This window comes from Rattus norvegicus, chromosome 2 (assembly GCF_021556685.1).
Source record: "Rattus norvegicus strain SHRSP/BbbUtx chromosome 2, alternate assembly SHRSP_T2T, whole genome shotgun sequence".
Taxonomy (NCBI): Eukaryota; Metazoa; Chordata; class Mammalia; order Rodentia; family Muridae; genus Rattus; species Rattus norvegicus.
This window is the reverse complement of record NC_141535.1, coordinates 54,156,105-54,171,565: the sequence shown is the minus strand read 5'-3', so window position 1 is coordinate 54,171,565 and position 15,461 is coordinate 54,156,105. Positions and strand designations below refer to the sequence as shown.

Sequence of the window (15,461 nt, the reverse complement as noted above, 5' to 3'; positions counted from 1 at the left end):
ATTTGCCTTGGTATTTTTTTTTCGTAGCTGGGGACTGAACCCAGGGTCTTGCACTTGCTAGGCAAGCGCTCTACCACTGAGCCAAATCCCCAGCCCCGGTATTTCTTTATTGCATGTGCTTACATGATATTGCTTCTCCACACTTAAGAGTCTGTGGTTACACAATCAAGGAAATTCCAGAACTTCACAGAAAACATAGTCACAGAGAAGGGTAGAGAGGTTCATGGAAAACTACCTAAGGGGACCTGGCAGTGTTTACACACACACACACACACACACACACACACACACACACACACACACACACACACTGCGAAACCTTGTTCTAAGGAAGATGTAGGCATAGCTGTGACTTTTACTGTGGCTATAACTAATTTCACCAGAGGAAAAAATTTCTCTTAAAAATGTTTTTACTGGCCAATAGATTGAATGTCTTAGTTATTATCTTCTATATTTTAAAAATATCTCAGAATGAACTTGTTTTGAACTAAGAGTGTGTGTGGCGCTTTCTAGTAGGTTTTATTCCATTGTATAAGCTTTAATCACTTAGCCTTTCACAGACAAAGAAGCCAAACTGATAAAGCTGGGTTTGCCTACATAGGGCAGGCCCCTGCCAAAGCGGGGATAGATTCAATGTTGTTTTCTGCTTCTATACTGTGTCCCAGAGGCTTGTGACCTTTGAGCTCAGGAGTCAAGCTCACAGCAGACATCTGCAATCACTGTGATCTAATCATGGCTCTCACTTAGCTTCTCCCCAGAGAGTAACATAAACCATCAAAGTCCTTCCCAGGTCCTTGCCACTTTGTATTAATCATCACCATGGCCAAATTAGGACATTTCCATAAACTGATATCCCATGTTGCAGCCTTGTTTTACAGCCAACATAAAGATTATTGATCGAACCCTGTCTGGTGAGGACCTGCTTCTTTGATTTAATGTGGATATATTAAGAATCCTTGCATCTAATCCCTTGGACTACAAGAACTGTGGCCAAGAGAAACCATATTCCCTTCACTTAAAATTCATGAGCAACAAATCTAGAAGTCAGAGAGTGGGCCTATCCCCATCACCATTCTGTTAAGATAATGTCTGCTGCATTGCTGAGATGCCCGTAAAAATCCTTCAAGGATCAAATGTTGAGACACCGTGGTTTAAATCATGTGGAATATCGAAAGTGCAACACATTTGCCTCCAGAGACTGCGTCCCTACGTGGTTCTGATAGCCGCCAGCATGTACCTATCAGTGCAGCCATGTTCCAGGAAGACTAATCTAACAGATAAGCACCTTTTCATGACTTCATATTGTAAACAGTTAAAGTGGACCTTGTCTGTGGACAACAGTCTTAACTGCCCAAGCAACAGCCATAACATTGCTTAGGCACCACCCATAGGAACTATCGCCCAGGTCAGCTGAGGTTGAGTTAAAAAAAAAAGGGGGGGGGCTGGGGATTTAGCTCAGTGGTAGAGCGCTTACCTAGGAAGCGCAAGGCCCTGGGTTCGGTCCCCAGCTCCGAAAAAAAGAACCAAAACAAAAAAAAAAAAAAAAAAGGAAGGACTTTGAGAAGATACTGAGGGATCTAGTACACTGTTTCTCATACGTAGTGCCTATATGAGTCATACAAGGGTCTTAAAATGCAGATTTGTTTATAGATAGTTTAAGGTAGCCAGAAATCCTTCCTCGCTATCAATGTTTGGATAATTTCAGCACTTTTGATCCATGGTCTCCCTGGAATACCAAAGCCTTTCCTTGCACTTGAGCCTATAGTGAAGCAGCTTTCCTTGTCTAAGGCAGGATTTAGGTGTCCCAAGATGGTTAGAAGCAGGTCATTTAAAATTTGCTGAACAGAACACCAATGGCTTATGCTCTAAGATCAAGAAGCAACAAGTGGGACCTCATAAAACTGTAAAGCTTCTGTAAGGCAAAGGACACTGTCATTAGGACAAAATGGCAACCAACAAATTGGGAAAAGATCTTTACTAATCCTACATCCACAGAGGGCTAATATCCAAAATATACAAAGAACTCACAAAGTTAGACTCCAGAGAGCCAAATAACCCTATTAAAAGTGGGGTACAGAGATAAACAAAGAATTCACAGCTGAGGAATATTGAATGGTTGAGAAGCACCTGAAGAAATATTCGATATCCTTAGTCATCAGGGAAATGAAAATCAAAACAACCCTGAGATTCCACCTCACACCAATCAGAACGGCTAAGATCAAAAACTCAGGCGACAGCAGATGCTGACGAGGATGTGGAGAAAGAGGAACACTCCTCCATTGTGGAATTGCAAACTGGTACAACCTCTTTGGAAATCAGTCTGGAGGTTCCTCAGAAAATGGGATATAGTACTACCTGAGGACCCAGCTACACCACTCCTGGGCATATACCCAAAAGATGCTCCAACATACAACAAAGACACGTGCTCCACTATGTTTATAGCAGCCTTGTTTATAATAGCCAGAAGCTGGAAATGCCCTTCAACAGAGGAATGGATACAAAAAATGTGGTACATCTACCCAATGGAGTACTACTCAGCTATCAAAAACAATGACTTCATGAAATTTATAGGCAAATGGATGGAACTAGAAAAATATCATCCTGAGTGAGGTAACCCAATCACAGAAAAACACACATGGTATGCACTCATTGATAAGTGGATATTAGCCCAAATGCTCAAATTACCCAAGATGCAATGCACGGACCACATGAAATTCAAGAAGGATGACCAAAATTGAACGCTTCACTCCCTCTTTAAAAGGGGAACAAAAATATTCATAGGAGGGGATAGGGAGGCAAAGTTTAGAGCAGAGACTGAAGGATCAGCCATTCAGAGCCTGTCCCACATGTGGCCCATATATATATATATATATATATATATATATATATATATATATATATATATATATATATATATCCACCAAAACTAGGTAAGATGGATGAAGCTAAGAAGCGCGTGCTGGCAGGAACCAGATATAGATCTCTCCTGAGAGACACAGCCAAAACATGTCAAATACAGAGGCAAACTGAACTGAGCTGAGAACCGGATCCCCATTGGAGGGATTAGAGAAAGAACTGAAAGAGCTGAAGGGGCTTGCAACCCCATAAGAACAACAATGCCAACTAACCAGAACTTCCAGGGACTAAACCACTACCCAAAGACTATATAAGGATTGATCCAGGGCTCCAACAGCATAAGTAGCAGTCCCTTGTTGGGGCACCTGGAAGGGGAAGCCCTTGGTCCTGCCAAGGTTAAATGCCCCCCAGTGTAGGGGATTGTTGGGGTGAGGGTAGGGAGGGGTGGATGGGGAAGGTAACAACTTTATAGAAGGGGAGGGGAAGGGTTAAGGGGCTGATGGACAGGAAACCAGGAAAGGGAATAACATTTGAAATGTAAGTAAAGAAATACCCAATTTAATAAAAATGGAAAAAGAAAATTTCAAACCAAAGAAGAAGAGGAGGAGGAGAAGGAGGAGAAGGAGGAGGAGGAGGAGGAGGAGGAGGAGGAGGAGGAGGAGGAGAGAAGGAGGAGAAGAAGAAGAAGAAGAAGAAGAAGAAGAAGAAGAAGAAGAAGAAGAAGAAGAAGAAGAAGAAGAAGAAGAAGAAGAAGAAGAGGAAGAGGAAGAGGAAGAGGAAGAGGAAGAGGAAGAGGAAGAGGAAGAGGAAGAGGAAGAGGAAGAGGAAGAAGAAGGTGGTCATTTGTGTAAGCAACACACACATTTCTAGACATAAGCTGTATAAAACAAGGGACCCAAATGAGGATTGTCCTGGGAGAATGTGTGCTACCAGAGCATGACAAGGTTGGAGCAAAGTCGATCTGGTAGTGTCTCTGCATTCGCACCAAAATGTGCACTGGAACCCAAGGCACATCTAGCAAGTGGGCAAACAGCCAAGGCCTCGTGTTCTGTGAGCTATCTGACGAAAGAAGTAGATTAAAGCAGGAAGGGTCTTAGAAGGAGAGGATGCAGACCAAGTATCAGACTCCAGCTCTTTTGCTTACCTGTGTGGCCTTGATTTAGTTGTTAAAGCTTTGAGAGTCCATTTTCACAATAATAATGCTATTATCATTTTGATATGAAATGCCCCCCACACGTGTTGAAAGCTTGGGGCTCATTATATCAAGATTCAGACATGGTGTTTGAGGGAATCAAATGGACCATTAAAACACTGAACACTGGAGTATCATAAAATCTAGGAAGTGAGACCAAACTGAAGGAAATAGATCCTTGGAGGTTAGCCCTTGTAAACTATATTCTCTACCCCTCCCCTACCCCACCTCTTCCCCATCAAATGAGGTAAGCAGCATTCCTCAACTACAACCTTCCATCTCCTTACCGACCCAGAAACAATGGCGCCAACTAACCACAAATGGAAACTTCTGAAACCGTAAGTGAAAATAAATCTTATCTCCTCTAAGTAGGTTAAGTCAAGTCAAGGATTTGGCCACAGTGTAGAAAGATGACAAACACAACTAAGTCACAGAGAGATTCTGCAGGAAGCAGGATTATCCTTTGAGAAGTACTTTTGTAAACTCGGAGCTCCGCATCTAATAGTTTTATTTAGAAGACACATGTTTATACAGGAAGCAACAGATGGACCTTAATGATATCTCCATTGAAATAAAAAGAGCTCCAACAACTAAACTTTAACTTTGTGCTTATCCCCAGTGAGCCTGGCATTAGAGGAAGGTCAACTTACTTCTTAGGAGCTCAGCTGAAATGGACCACAGTCCATTGCCTAACAGGACCCCGTATTGGTCTTTAGGAGAATATTCCTCATTCTGTTCAGCAGTGTGACACATCACAAAATAGCAGAAGTATCGAAAACAGTCTCTTAATTTCCACAATTTTATCATGTGCTCTTCCCATTATCATTTCACCTCATCATACACAAAAACAACGGGGCCCAATTATAGATGTTACATGATGCCCAACTTAAAAATCTCTCTTCTGTGGCTAGGGGGAGGGCTCAGTAGTTAAGAACACTGGCTGTTGTTCCAAAAGTTCTGAGTTCAATTCATAGGTGCTCACAACTGTCTATAACAGTAGTCCCATGGGATCTAATGTCCTTCCTCTTCTGGTATGCATATTTGCAAAGCACCCATAAATATACAAACACACACATACACACACACATACACACACACATACACACACACACACACACACACACACACAAATAAACAAATCTTTACTTAAAAATCATTTTTGAGACAGGGGTTTACTGTGTTACCCCTGGCTGACCTAGAACTCATTATGTAGGCCAACCTAGCTTTGAACTCAGGAAGATTCACATGTTTCCACCCCACAACAGATAGAACAAAAGTTAAGTACCACCATTCTCCATTTATCTTTAACATCTTGTGGGAAAGATAAAAGGTAGATACTCAGAATGTAGTAATTTCAATAAACACGGTCACAAAAGGAAAAAGGGAGAAAGAATATCATTATAATAAAAGTAATTTAAGTCAGTGATGGAAATCTGTAAAGAATTTCTCCTTAACAGGTTTTTGTAAAGACTTTTTAAATGAATTGTCTTTCTCCTCTAGGTCTGCACTGATGCTGCTGCTGAGAGAAGAGCTGTTGTAGGGAACTCAGAGCTAGCTTGGGTTACTGAATAGATGTCATTGTTCAACTAATGCATTATGCATCTCAATCACATGGCCAGCCGGACCAAGTTGAAAATGCAGCCAAAAGTTGTGTCCCTGATTTATTTAACTCTTTGACTGCAGCTGTAATCCCATATTGCCCTACTGCGTGTTAAGAGTTGATCCTATCCCATCCTTCCTTTGGAGACACTCGGTGCCACTCTGAGTGGAAACATGGTGGCCTCCCCCTTTACACTGAATTGTTCCAACCTTCATATGTACGTCATGTCCACAATCTCCTCCCAGGCACTGGCCCCTCCTCTCCTCATTATCCAAGAACGTGGAAGATTATGAGAATAAGTGAAGAAAATTAGAAATTTTCACCAGTCCACTTAGCACCCCTGCCACTCCAAGGGCCCTACTCCCTTTGATGACATTCCCAACCGTGCTCCCTCCAAAAACACCCCTAGCCCTGCTCCCTCTGAGAATATACCCAGTCCTGTTTTATCTGATGACACCCCCAGCCCTGTTGCCTCTGAGAACACCTCAACCCTGAACCCTACTGTAGGTTAGTCTCCAAGGCATTAACTCTTCCACTTCAACTGCCCAGCCTCTGTTGCCCAGCCATATTTCACACAGAGATTTGAACCTCAGTCAACTAAGTGTGCCATCTCAAGAGGGTCTATTACTGAATAAATACCAATGCAATCCTTAGATTTGCATTAAGCCTAGAACCCACTGTCCTTCCTCGACTGTCCTTTTCTATCAACAGGCTTCACTTCAGCCTAACAGTAGTTCTCAACCTTCCTGACGCTGCAACCCTTTAATACAATTCAGTTCCTCATGTTGTGGTGACCCCTCCCTACCACAACATTATTTTGTTGCTACTTCAAAACTGTAATTTTTCTACTCATGAATCAGAACATAGATATCTGCTATGCAATCCCCAAAGGGTTCGAAACAACACACGTTGAGAACTGCTGAAACAGGTTTTCCCAAGTTACAGCCCAAAGATTGTTGTAGAGCAATCCCTTTCCTTTCTTATTAGGAAGGCCTAGCTAATCTTGGGCAATTGTTTTCTCTTTTGCCAAAACTCTGCACACCAAGAAAGCAAGCGGCTTTCTTCATGAAAAACAAATCTATTCTTATCAGGAACCACCAGAGTGATCTCAGTCATTAAGGATGATTTTCTAGTTAGGCATGCATGTGCATGCCTGTAACCTCAGCAGAAGGACTGAAGTCTAAGACTGGCTGGGCCTGAACAGTAAGACCTTGGTTCAAAAGAAAATAAGGAGCGGTAGAGAGGGTTTTGCAGAGCAGAGCCCGCTTCCTACTCACACAGTGAGTTATGGGTTTAGTTTGAGAGACTTTATAGTTATTTCCTGGTTGCTGGTTGTTTGGATGGACGACAGAGACAGGGTCTTGCTATGTAGCCCAATGTGGTCCCAAATTTATGATCCTCCTGTCTCAGTACTAGGATTATAGGTATGTGCCACAAGCTCTGTCCTTAACACAATTTTGCTTCAGAACTAGACATTCACGCTCAAAACTGTTCGTGAAATATGGTTGTTTCCTTTCTCCTAACTTCTGGGGAGACAAGACAATAACTTGGTTTCAGCTTAGTAATGGAGATGCCAGTCTGAGTAACTGTCCTGAGCTTTAACCTGGGCTGTTGGAACTAACACAGGAGCCTAGTCTCGAAGTCCTTCTGTGCTTTTCAACACTTCGTTCCAAGTAAACAGTATATTTTCAAAGTCCAGGGGTGTCCAGATAAAAGTAAACATTTACTTTCCATGGTAGAAATAATGTCAGTTCCCGGCATGATGTCTGACCGTAACCCTTTCTGTCTCAGGATTCTCCTGTGAAGTCCTGATGTTCTTCCTGCTTCCCTGTGCTCAAATCCCCATTTATACTGGAAGAGGCAAGGTTCTTCCCACAGCTTCCAGTCAAGCTAAATTGGACTTTCTCTGCAAACTCAAGAGCACTGGTCTCCTGTAGCCATTCCCTCAGCCTACTCCTTAACATCATAAATGTGTCTTCTCTGGGCCTGGACAATTGTTTTGTTTAATCTGAGGGGTTAGTCGATCCATAAAATGCACCTTATTTGAGGTCTGAGGACTATAGATTTGGGGGGGGGGGATGATTCAGAGAGTTTTGAATGAAGGCTTTGCAGAATGTAGGAAAAGCAATAGCATATATGAGTAATTGAGTGCATAGGATAAAGAAGAATGGCATTGCTGAAGGGTGGAAAGAATACAGAAACAGAACAGAAGTGCCCCTAAGACGAGGTCTAATACACTTGTGACGCTATCCCAAGCTTTCGGGTCCAATAGCTCTGATTGTTCAGGTATCTGTGGTCAATGAGGTGATACCTGTTCACATTTCTAGGTAGGAGCTAAATTCATCCATAAGTCCCGCCCACTTAATGGCCTCCCAGCTCCAGGTTGTAAAGCTCTTCAGTGATATTTGCATTGTGATTTTCCTTTCAATGTGTCCCTCTATAGACCTATGTAGGCCCAGCTTCACCACCTTCACTTAAAGCAAGTCTTCCAAACTATTTGATTCTCTTTTTACCATATATTTTATGTATATTTTGTGTTATGTGCATGTATGCATGTGCACATGTGTGTAGCTCACCTGCCATGGTATGTGTGTGGGAATCAGAAGACAACCTACAGGAGTCTGTTCTTTCCTTCCACCCTATGGATCTCAGGTCATCTGGTTTGGAGGCAAGAGGCTTTACCTGCAAAACCAACTATTGGGTGTCATTAGCTATTGAGACTCAACTCAACAATGTCCAGATTTCTAGAAGGAAGTGTATTCTAACAAATAACTGTTTATACCTGTAACCTCCCTCTCCCCCTCCCTCACATTCCCTCCCCCTCCCCCACTCTCCCTCTCCCTCCTTCACCCTCCCTCACCCTTCCTCACCCTCCCTCACCCTTCCTCACCCTCCCTCACTCTTCTTTACCCTCCTTTTCCCTCCATAAGGGAAATTCAAAGAATTTCTTAAATAGAAAATTTAATAGCATTTGCTGTTTGCTAGCTGGGTCCTAAGTGTTTTGAATGGGTTACTCTGGTGTCCTCAGTGTCCATCCCTTGGGGACTGTTATTGTTTGCTTTTTTCACCTAAGTGAGAGAACCACAAAATTATGTAATTTTCTCTTTCAGAAGAAGTGGCAGAATGCATCACCCCAAAGCATGCCACTTTCACATGCTGATGTAAGATAAAGCAAATTAAAAAGGCAGACACAGTAATATCCTTTTGCCTCCCCTTCTCTGCCAGTTCTTTCTTTCTTTTCTTTCTTTCTTTCCTTCTTTCTTTCTTTCTTTCTTTCTTTCTTCCTTCCTTTCTTTCTTTCTTTCCTTCTTTCTTTCTTTCTTTCTTTCTTCCTTCCTTTCTTTCTTTCTTTCCTTCTTTCTTTCTTTCTTTCTTTCTTCCTTCCTTCCTTTCTTTCTTTCTTTCTCTCTTTCTTTCTCTTCAGTTTTATTTTAGGTTTGTTTCCTCTATGGCTCAGAACAACTCCATGCTTTATCAACTCAGAGAAAGGGACAGAAGAATACTTGTGGCAGACCCAGCTAACTGGTCTCTATCTCCATTGGTCACCCACATAGGATTCCTTTCTGCAGCCCGAGCCAGTCTGGAAGCTCAAGATCCTTCCCCTTTGTTTTCTCAGTTCTCTACCAGACCATTGTTTTCTCGGGAGATTCTGTGTGAGTTCAGGCTGTACTCATCCCTCAGTCACTAGCCCCACCCCACCACCCCCATCCCCACCCCCATGAATACACAGCGTACATGCTAATACCTGTGCTTGTTTTACTGGTCAATCATCTGTCAATCTTATTCACAGGGCCCCAGTCAGCAGATTTAAAATCAGGAGAGGGAAAACATAAAAATAAGTGGTTGATGCAGCAGGCAATCCAGGACAACATTCAATAGTGGTGTGTGTGCCAGCCACAGAGAGGAGAGAAACCGGAAGTATGTGGTGAAGAGGTCCTTGTGGTCACAGACAAGTGTTTGGTTTCAGGGACAAGGGACTGAGGTGCATATTTTACATACCAAAGCAGACCTGGTTCTCTAGTTCTTCCAGCATCCCTCAATCCCTACCTGGTGTATCCTGCCCCCAACCCTGCCAACCCTGAACTTTCCAGCCCAGAGGCTGGGCAACATTTCCCCAGAGGCTCTTCCTTATATAATCCAGATCTCTCTCTCTCTCTCTCTCTCTCTCTCTCTCTCTCTCTCTCTCTCTCTCTCCCTACTTTCTTCCCTCCCTCTCCTCTCTCTCTTTCTCCTCCTCTCTCTCTCTCTCTTTCTCTCTTTCTCTCTCTCCCTCCCCTCCACTTTCCCCATGGTGACTCCCCTGGCCTCAATCCTTGGGGCCAGTGAACTTGCCCACCTGAGAGCAGCTTCCCAATAAACCCGCCTTTAATCTAATCTAATCTGGTTTGAATTGGCTCATTTCCCTGGCAGCAGAGAAACAACCTATCAATACGTGCTAGAGGAACCAGGAACGTCAGCTTACAGGGTTATTCCTTCAAGGGAAGGAATGCTGTACCTGTTTTCCATCCAGAAGGCTGGGAGTGAAAGGATAGATGTGCATTCTAGCCTGGTGACCTTTGTGCTGTCTATGTGGCCAGAGATCACACCAGACCCTCCCACAGACCCTTGCTCTTCTCGGCCAATCTCCAGAACCTATCTTACAGAAAGTGGCACACTTACTTTACAAAGAGTCTCGTGTGGTCATGACCAATCTTTATTTAGCTTACTGTTCCTCAGATTTATACATGCTTAATCATGTTCACAAGATTGAGTTAATTATCACTAGACTTGGTGTGCTTAAATATGCCTAAAATAAACAAGTCGTGGGCAGACTCCCAAGGAATGAACCAACTTTGGTCACTTAGTTGTGTTGAACGAAACTGTCTTTGGAGGTCAAAGAGACCCCTGCAGTCAGGAAGGAGACCTGTGCAGTGGCGTAATGGGGTGATGACTTTGTGAAGTCGGTGGTGAACAGGAAGAGCCTAGCACCTGCCCCGCCTCCTGCCTCGCCTGTCCTGTCTTGCCTTTCTCCCACCTGCCTGTGCCTGGGGCAATGGCTTCTTGCCTTCCTCCCTCTCAGGCAGGCTCAGCCAAGTCTCCTTTGGCTGTTTTTCAACTTTCAGTAGCTAAATGAGTTAATTCCTAAGAGAACCCAAAAGGAAGCTGTGTTTCGGCGTTTAGTCCGAATGCTGTCTTCCATCCAAATTTCTCATTAGCAAAACTTACACTTTAAACCACCAGTAAATTTTCTATTTAGGAAAAAAAAGACACATTGGGTGGATAGGGAAGGGGATGGACCTAGAAGAAGTCATGGGAGGAGTGAATATGATAAAAAAAAATTATGAGTAGGTTTCAAAGAACCAATAAATATGATGGGGAAAAAGAAAATAAATGCAATTTTTATTTAAAAAAAAAAAAACCTCAAACATAAAAAGAAAAATGCCGGTTTTTGAAAGTATCGTTTCCACCATCTGGACAAACAGTCAGCAAAGCTTAAGGCTGCTGACTCCAGTTACTGGCTAAGAAGACAGGAAGAGAAACTGCAGTTGAGGCTTTGAAACAGCCCCCTGATCTCAGAGATCTCTTTAGCCTGCTGCTGCTGGCAGAAACAACAGCTAGGAAGTTCACTGACTGACCCTTGACCTCTGTGTTGTCACTTATCGAGTTCCCAGGTCCTCAGAGACCAGCCGAGCATACTTGTCAAACAACCCTGAGTACTGATTTGCTGTTTGCAGCCTCTAAAGTGGGATCCCCCTCTCCCAGTAGGACACTGTTTACAGCACACACTTGAAAGGCACCATTTTCTAGCAGAAACACAGAAGTTTCTGGAAACAGAAGCGAATAGGAACAGCCTGTTCATGACACAGCTTCCTGATCCCTTTGATGCTTTTTTTTTAAAGGACAGACTGACCTTGAATTCATTATCATCTTCTACATTACTGGTATGTGGGTATGTGCCACCATGCCTGATGAATCCCTTCTCCTTTGTCTTCCTTGCCCTCTAAAAAACTTAGGAGCACCACCCCTGTTTTGCTCTGCAGAGGAAGCCAACATCCTGAAAATCCTCCCTCACTCCCAGGGAAGGCTCCTGTCAGAGTACGCACAGGCCCCTCTTTCAGACAAGCCTTTTCCTTGGAAGGACTGACTGCTCAGAGAAAGCCAGTTAACCATTCTTTCTTTCTTGGTGGGATAATAATTCTCTTTCGAATATTTACAGAACACATGTCAGAGCCTTGAACCCTTAGAGAATTTTTGTTTTGGGTCCAGTTCTTTTTCATGCTGGAACCAAGCCCAGGGCCTCACAGATGTTCTACCATTGAGCTATGTGTATAGCCTCTTGCTATCCAGTGTTCTCTGGCAGTTTCGAAAGTCCAAAAATCTTGTTTTACAAAAACCCATTCTTTTCATACTTTCTCTCCTTTGGCTAAGAATTTATATCAATTCTTCATTCTTCATATGGAGTTTCAAGTTGAGATTGAGCTATAAATTTTAGGATGAAATTTCTTAGCTTTCATAGCTCAAGCCTGAGCTATCCAAGGCCTGGGCTCTAACAGAGTGTTCAGCTAACAGAGAACGGGGTTTTCCAGTACCAAAGTGTTCCCTATCATTCTCACGCCCATGCCCACAAACTCACACCATGACAAAGATTCACTGAGATGAGAACTAAGTAAGATCCTATGAGGGTGGGCCCACCCAACCCTTTCTCCTTATTCAACTTTGTTTTCAGTGGCTTCGGGTTTGGCTGTAGAGATTAAAGCTAGGACCTCATGCACGCCAGCCAAGGGTTCTTTCACTGAGCTACCAACCTTCAAAACCACACGCATGTATGTGAAGATACGTACACAATCACGTGGTGTTTACTCAGTTGCCAAATACATAGGTCTGGAGCTTAGGTTTCACAATTCCACCAGCAGATGCTATGTGCTACCGGGTTTGATGGGCCACCCTTCTTGAGCTATCGCCAGTTGTTTTGCAGCATTTGAGTTGACAGGACTCTATGTTTCCCACGTGGCTCATGGGAAAGGGTGAAAGTGGGGGGTAGGGGAGAGTTGTTTCTCTTTGTTGCTGTTATATACCAGGAACTCTTCTTGAATGCTAGTGATAATGTTTGCCTCAAGGAGCCCAGGTTACTGAATAACTTTAGGGTCAATGTCTACATTTCCCTGACTGAACCCTATTGCAGGAAGAAGCAACAATGACATTACAAATCTTTACATTTGGGGTTCCTAGCCTCCTAGTACACAAAAGTCACATTACCTATAGGGATTGTTTCTGGACTGTTTCTGAGCTGCCGTTTGATCTTCATCACTCAAGTATTGCCTGACTAGAAGCCAACTTAGGACTTTATTAAAAGTCTGTGACTAGCTAATTTGACTCTGCCAGCACCTTGCAGAATACCTACTACATTTCCTTATACTCCCATCCTCTCCACACTTTCTCAGACCTATACCCTAAAAGGTTTCTTTACTTTGAGCTCCTAATTAGTTGGGCCCATGCAGGGCACAAGCAAGAGGTTGAAAGAGAAGAGGGGAGAGAGATCTGGCCTGGTGTTGCCTAACTTGGGGTTGTGCCTGGTGTGGCCACATTCCTTTGCCAAAGGCCACTAGGGCCACCAAGCACTGCTCCTGCAGGTGCAGCTCTTAGAGACTGTGCCCTGTCTTCTTCAGGGCCAAGCACAAAAGGCTTTCTCCTCTGTGGCCTCCTCATGCTACCTCAGTATTTTTGTTATCTGCTGCTTACTTAACATTCTGTCCTTTTCCAAGATTTCCAACTTGTGCTGAATTCTCTTCTCAAAACCACTCTGTTCCTGTGGCCAGTCTCCCCTAACCACAGAGCTGATGGAGCAAACACTGCAGAGCACCACCACATTTTTTTCCCTGCAATATAAATATTTATTTCAGACAAAACCCCCATCTAGTTGTAGTCTTTGTTAAAATCGCTTTAAAATAAATAAGCTATGAAAAAACAAATTCGTTCTGCTTTCCATACTTCTGTCTTGGCCCTAGAACTAAAATATGACCAAAGGCACACATTTCAAGTATTGTCCCTCTCCTGGTCAGCCTCACTGGAATCTTAATCAGTCTCTGTGGGTAAAGTGGGTAAAGGGTCCACGCTGCTCACTGAGAAGGGGTCAGTTCAGGGAGAACTCTGACAGACGTCTGCTCACGGTCACCGAGTCACTTGGACTTCAAGGAAATATGGAAGCACATGATCAGAGCCCAAAGAGATGAACTTGTTCCCAACCCCATGTCTCCTCACCACAAGAACAGGGTTCTTATTTGCCTGGGACCTTAAAGAACTGGGAGCCTGGGGTTGGTTTTAAGAAAGAGTGTTCATGAAGTTGGTAACTTGTCTTCATGCTTTTCCTCCTGTTTGTTTGCTGGCTTTTTTTCTTTTTTTCTTTTTTTCATTATCCAGTTGTTTCTCCACTCTGGGCTATATATGAATTATATGGAACAAATAATGAGACAGATGTGTCATATTCTGAGATAGGAATTCCTGTGTAAAGTAATGGGATTGTCCACCGGGGAAATTAGTATGGAGTCATGTCAACAAATGGGAGAATCGGTCATAGAAGCCAAGTGACCATAAGAGTCCAGCCAAAGCCCAGCCTCAGGTTGACTCCAAGGTCATTCTGAACTGTTCCACCTTAAGTCAAGGAAAGAAGGTATTCCATACCACCTGTAAACAAGGAGGCTTCAGGAGCCCAAGACAAAGCTTCAGATGCAGAGGAAGCTGCAGCTAGAGTTCACCCTTCACCACACATACCCCAGCCAGGTGGTAGCACCAACAGCAGCTAGCACAAAGAGAACTTACAAACTCGGGAGTGACTCGGGCTCTCAGCTTATGTCCCTCACATGTGTGAAGATATCTCTTGATGAGAGTTTCAAGCAGATCTTCCAAAGTCCACTGGGAAGCTTAGTTGGGATAAGCAAGCAGAACTTTGGCCCCTGTTCCCATCCTTTTTGTTTGTTTTCCCCATTGGACTTCTAGGGAAGGCTATAACTGAGAAAACACACTGCGACCTAAGTGCCTTGGTGGCAGAGTTCTTGTTGAAAAGCATGAATGAAACCCTTTTAACCCTCACTATACCCTTATAACACAGACAGAATAGTTCCTCTCTCTCACTCTTGCATTAGAAGAAACTTAATATCAGAGACTTGACCAAGTTCCTACAGGTCATGTGTACTGGCATGAGTTGAATATCAGTGATGTCATGGGATTAATTATGACTTGGCTCATGTTTTCCCTCTTATAGCAAAATAAATATGTAAATATCAGAAATGACTTAGAAAAGGAGAACCATCCCTTCATTAAAATATCAGCTAACCAGGAGTTAGTAACTTTTTACAAAATTAAAATAAAAACCTCTCACCAGATGTAAAGTGATAGATATGTCTGATAGGCCAGTGTGCTGGGTCAGGCGGCCTCTGACATCTTCACTGGGTCTGGCTCCCAGGCTATTCGACCCTGGTTTCCACAGTACATCCTAGCACTAGATCTTGGCCACTACATCCCTCTTCCCCCAAGTTCTCAAGGTTCTCAAGTATTTAAGATCTTATACTCAAAATGACACACACACGCACACACGCACGCGCACACACACACACACACACACACACACACACACACACACCCCAGTGAGACAGGATGAACCAACTCCCTGAGTTTGGCATAAGCTTCTGTTTCCTCTAGGGAGTCACCCCTCCTCTATCCTGGACCTCAGAAGAGGAACCTCCACCCTGAGACCACATTCTGGCACTGGGATGTAAACAGGAAGTTGATAAGCATGAATCTCAGTCTTCCAAAGACTCATAAACCAGGAAAAACAAC

The 15,461-nt window shown here is 43.4% G+C and overlaps 1 long non-coding RNA gene across 3 annotated transcripts in view; it reads right to left on the bottom strand.

Moving 5' to 3' along the window:
* Positions 1-15,461, bottom strand: part of LOC102548571 (uncharacterized) — a 43,111-nt gene that overhangs the window by 16,348 nt on the left and 11,302 nt on the right. Inside the window, exon 1 of one of the 3 annotated variants that reach the window (XR_015674117.1) lies at positions 15,004-15,163. The exons of 1 other annotated variant lie outside the window; for it this stretch is intronic. This is a non-coding gene — a long non-coding RNA (uncharacterized LOC102548571). Of the gene's footprint in view, positions 1-14,444; positions 14,558-15,003; positions 15,164-15,461 lie in introns of those variants that run through there. One more of the 3 variants, XR_015674112.1, reaches the window with a different exon arrangement.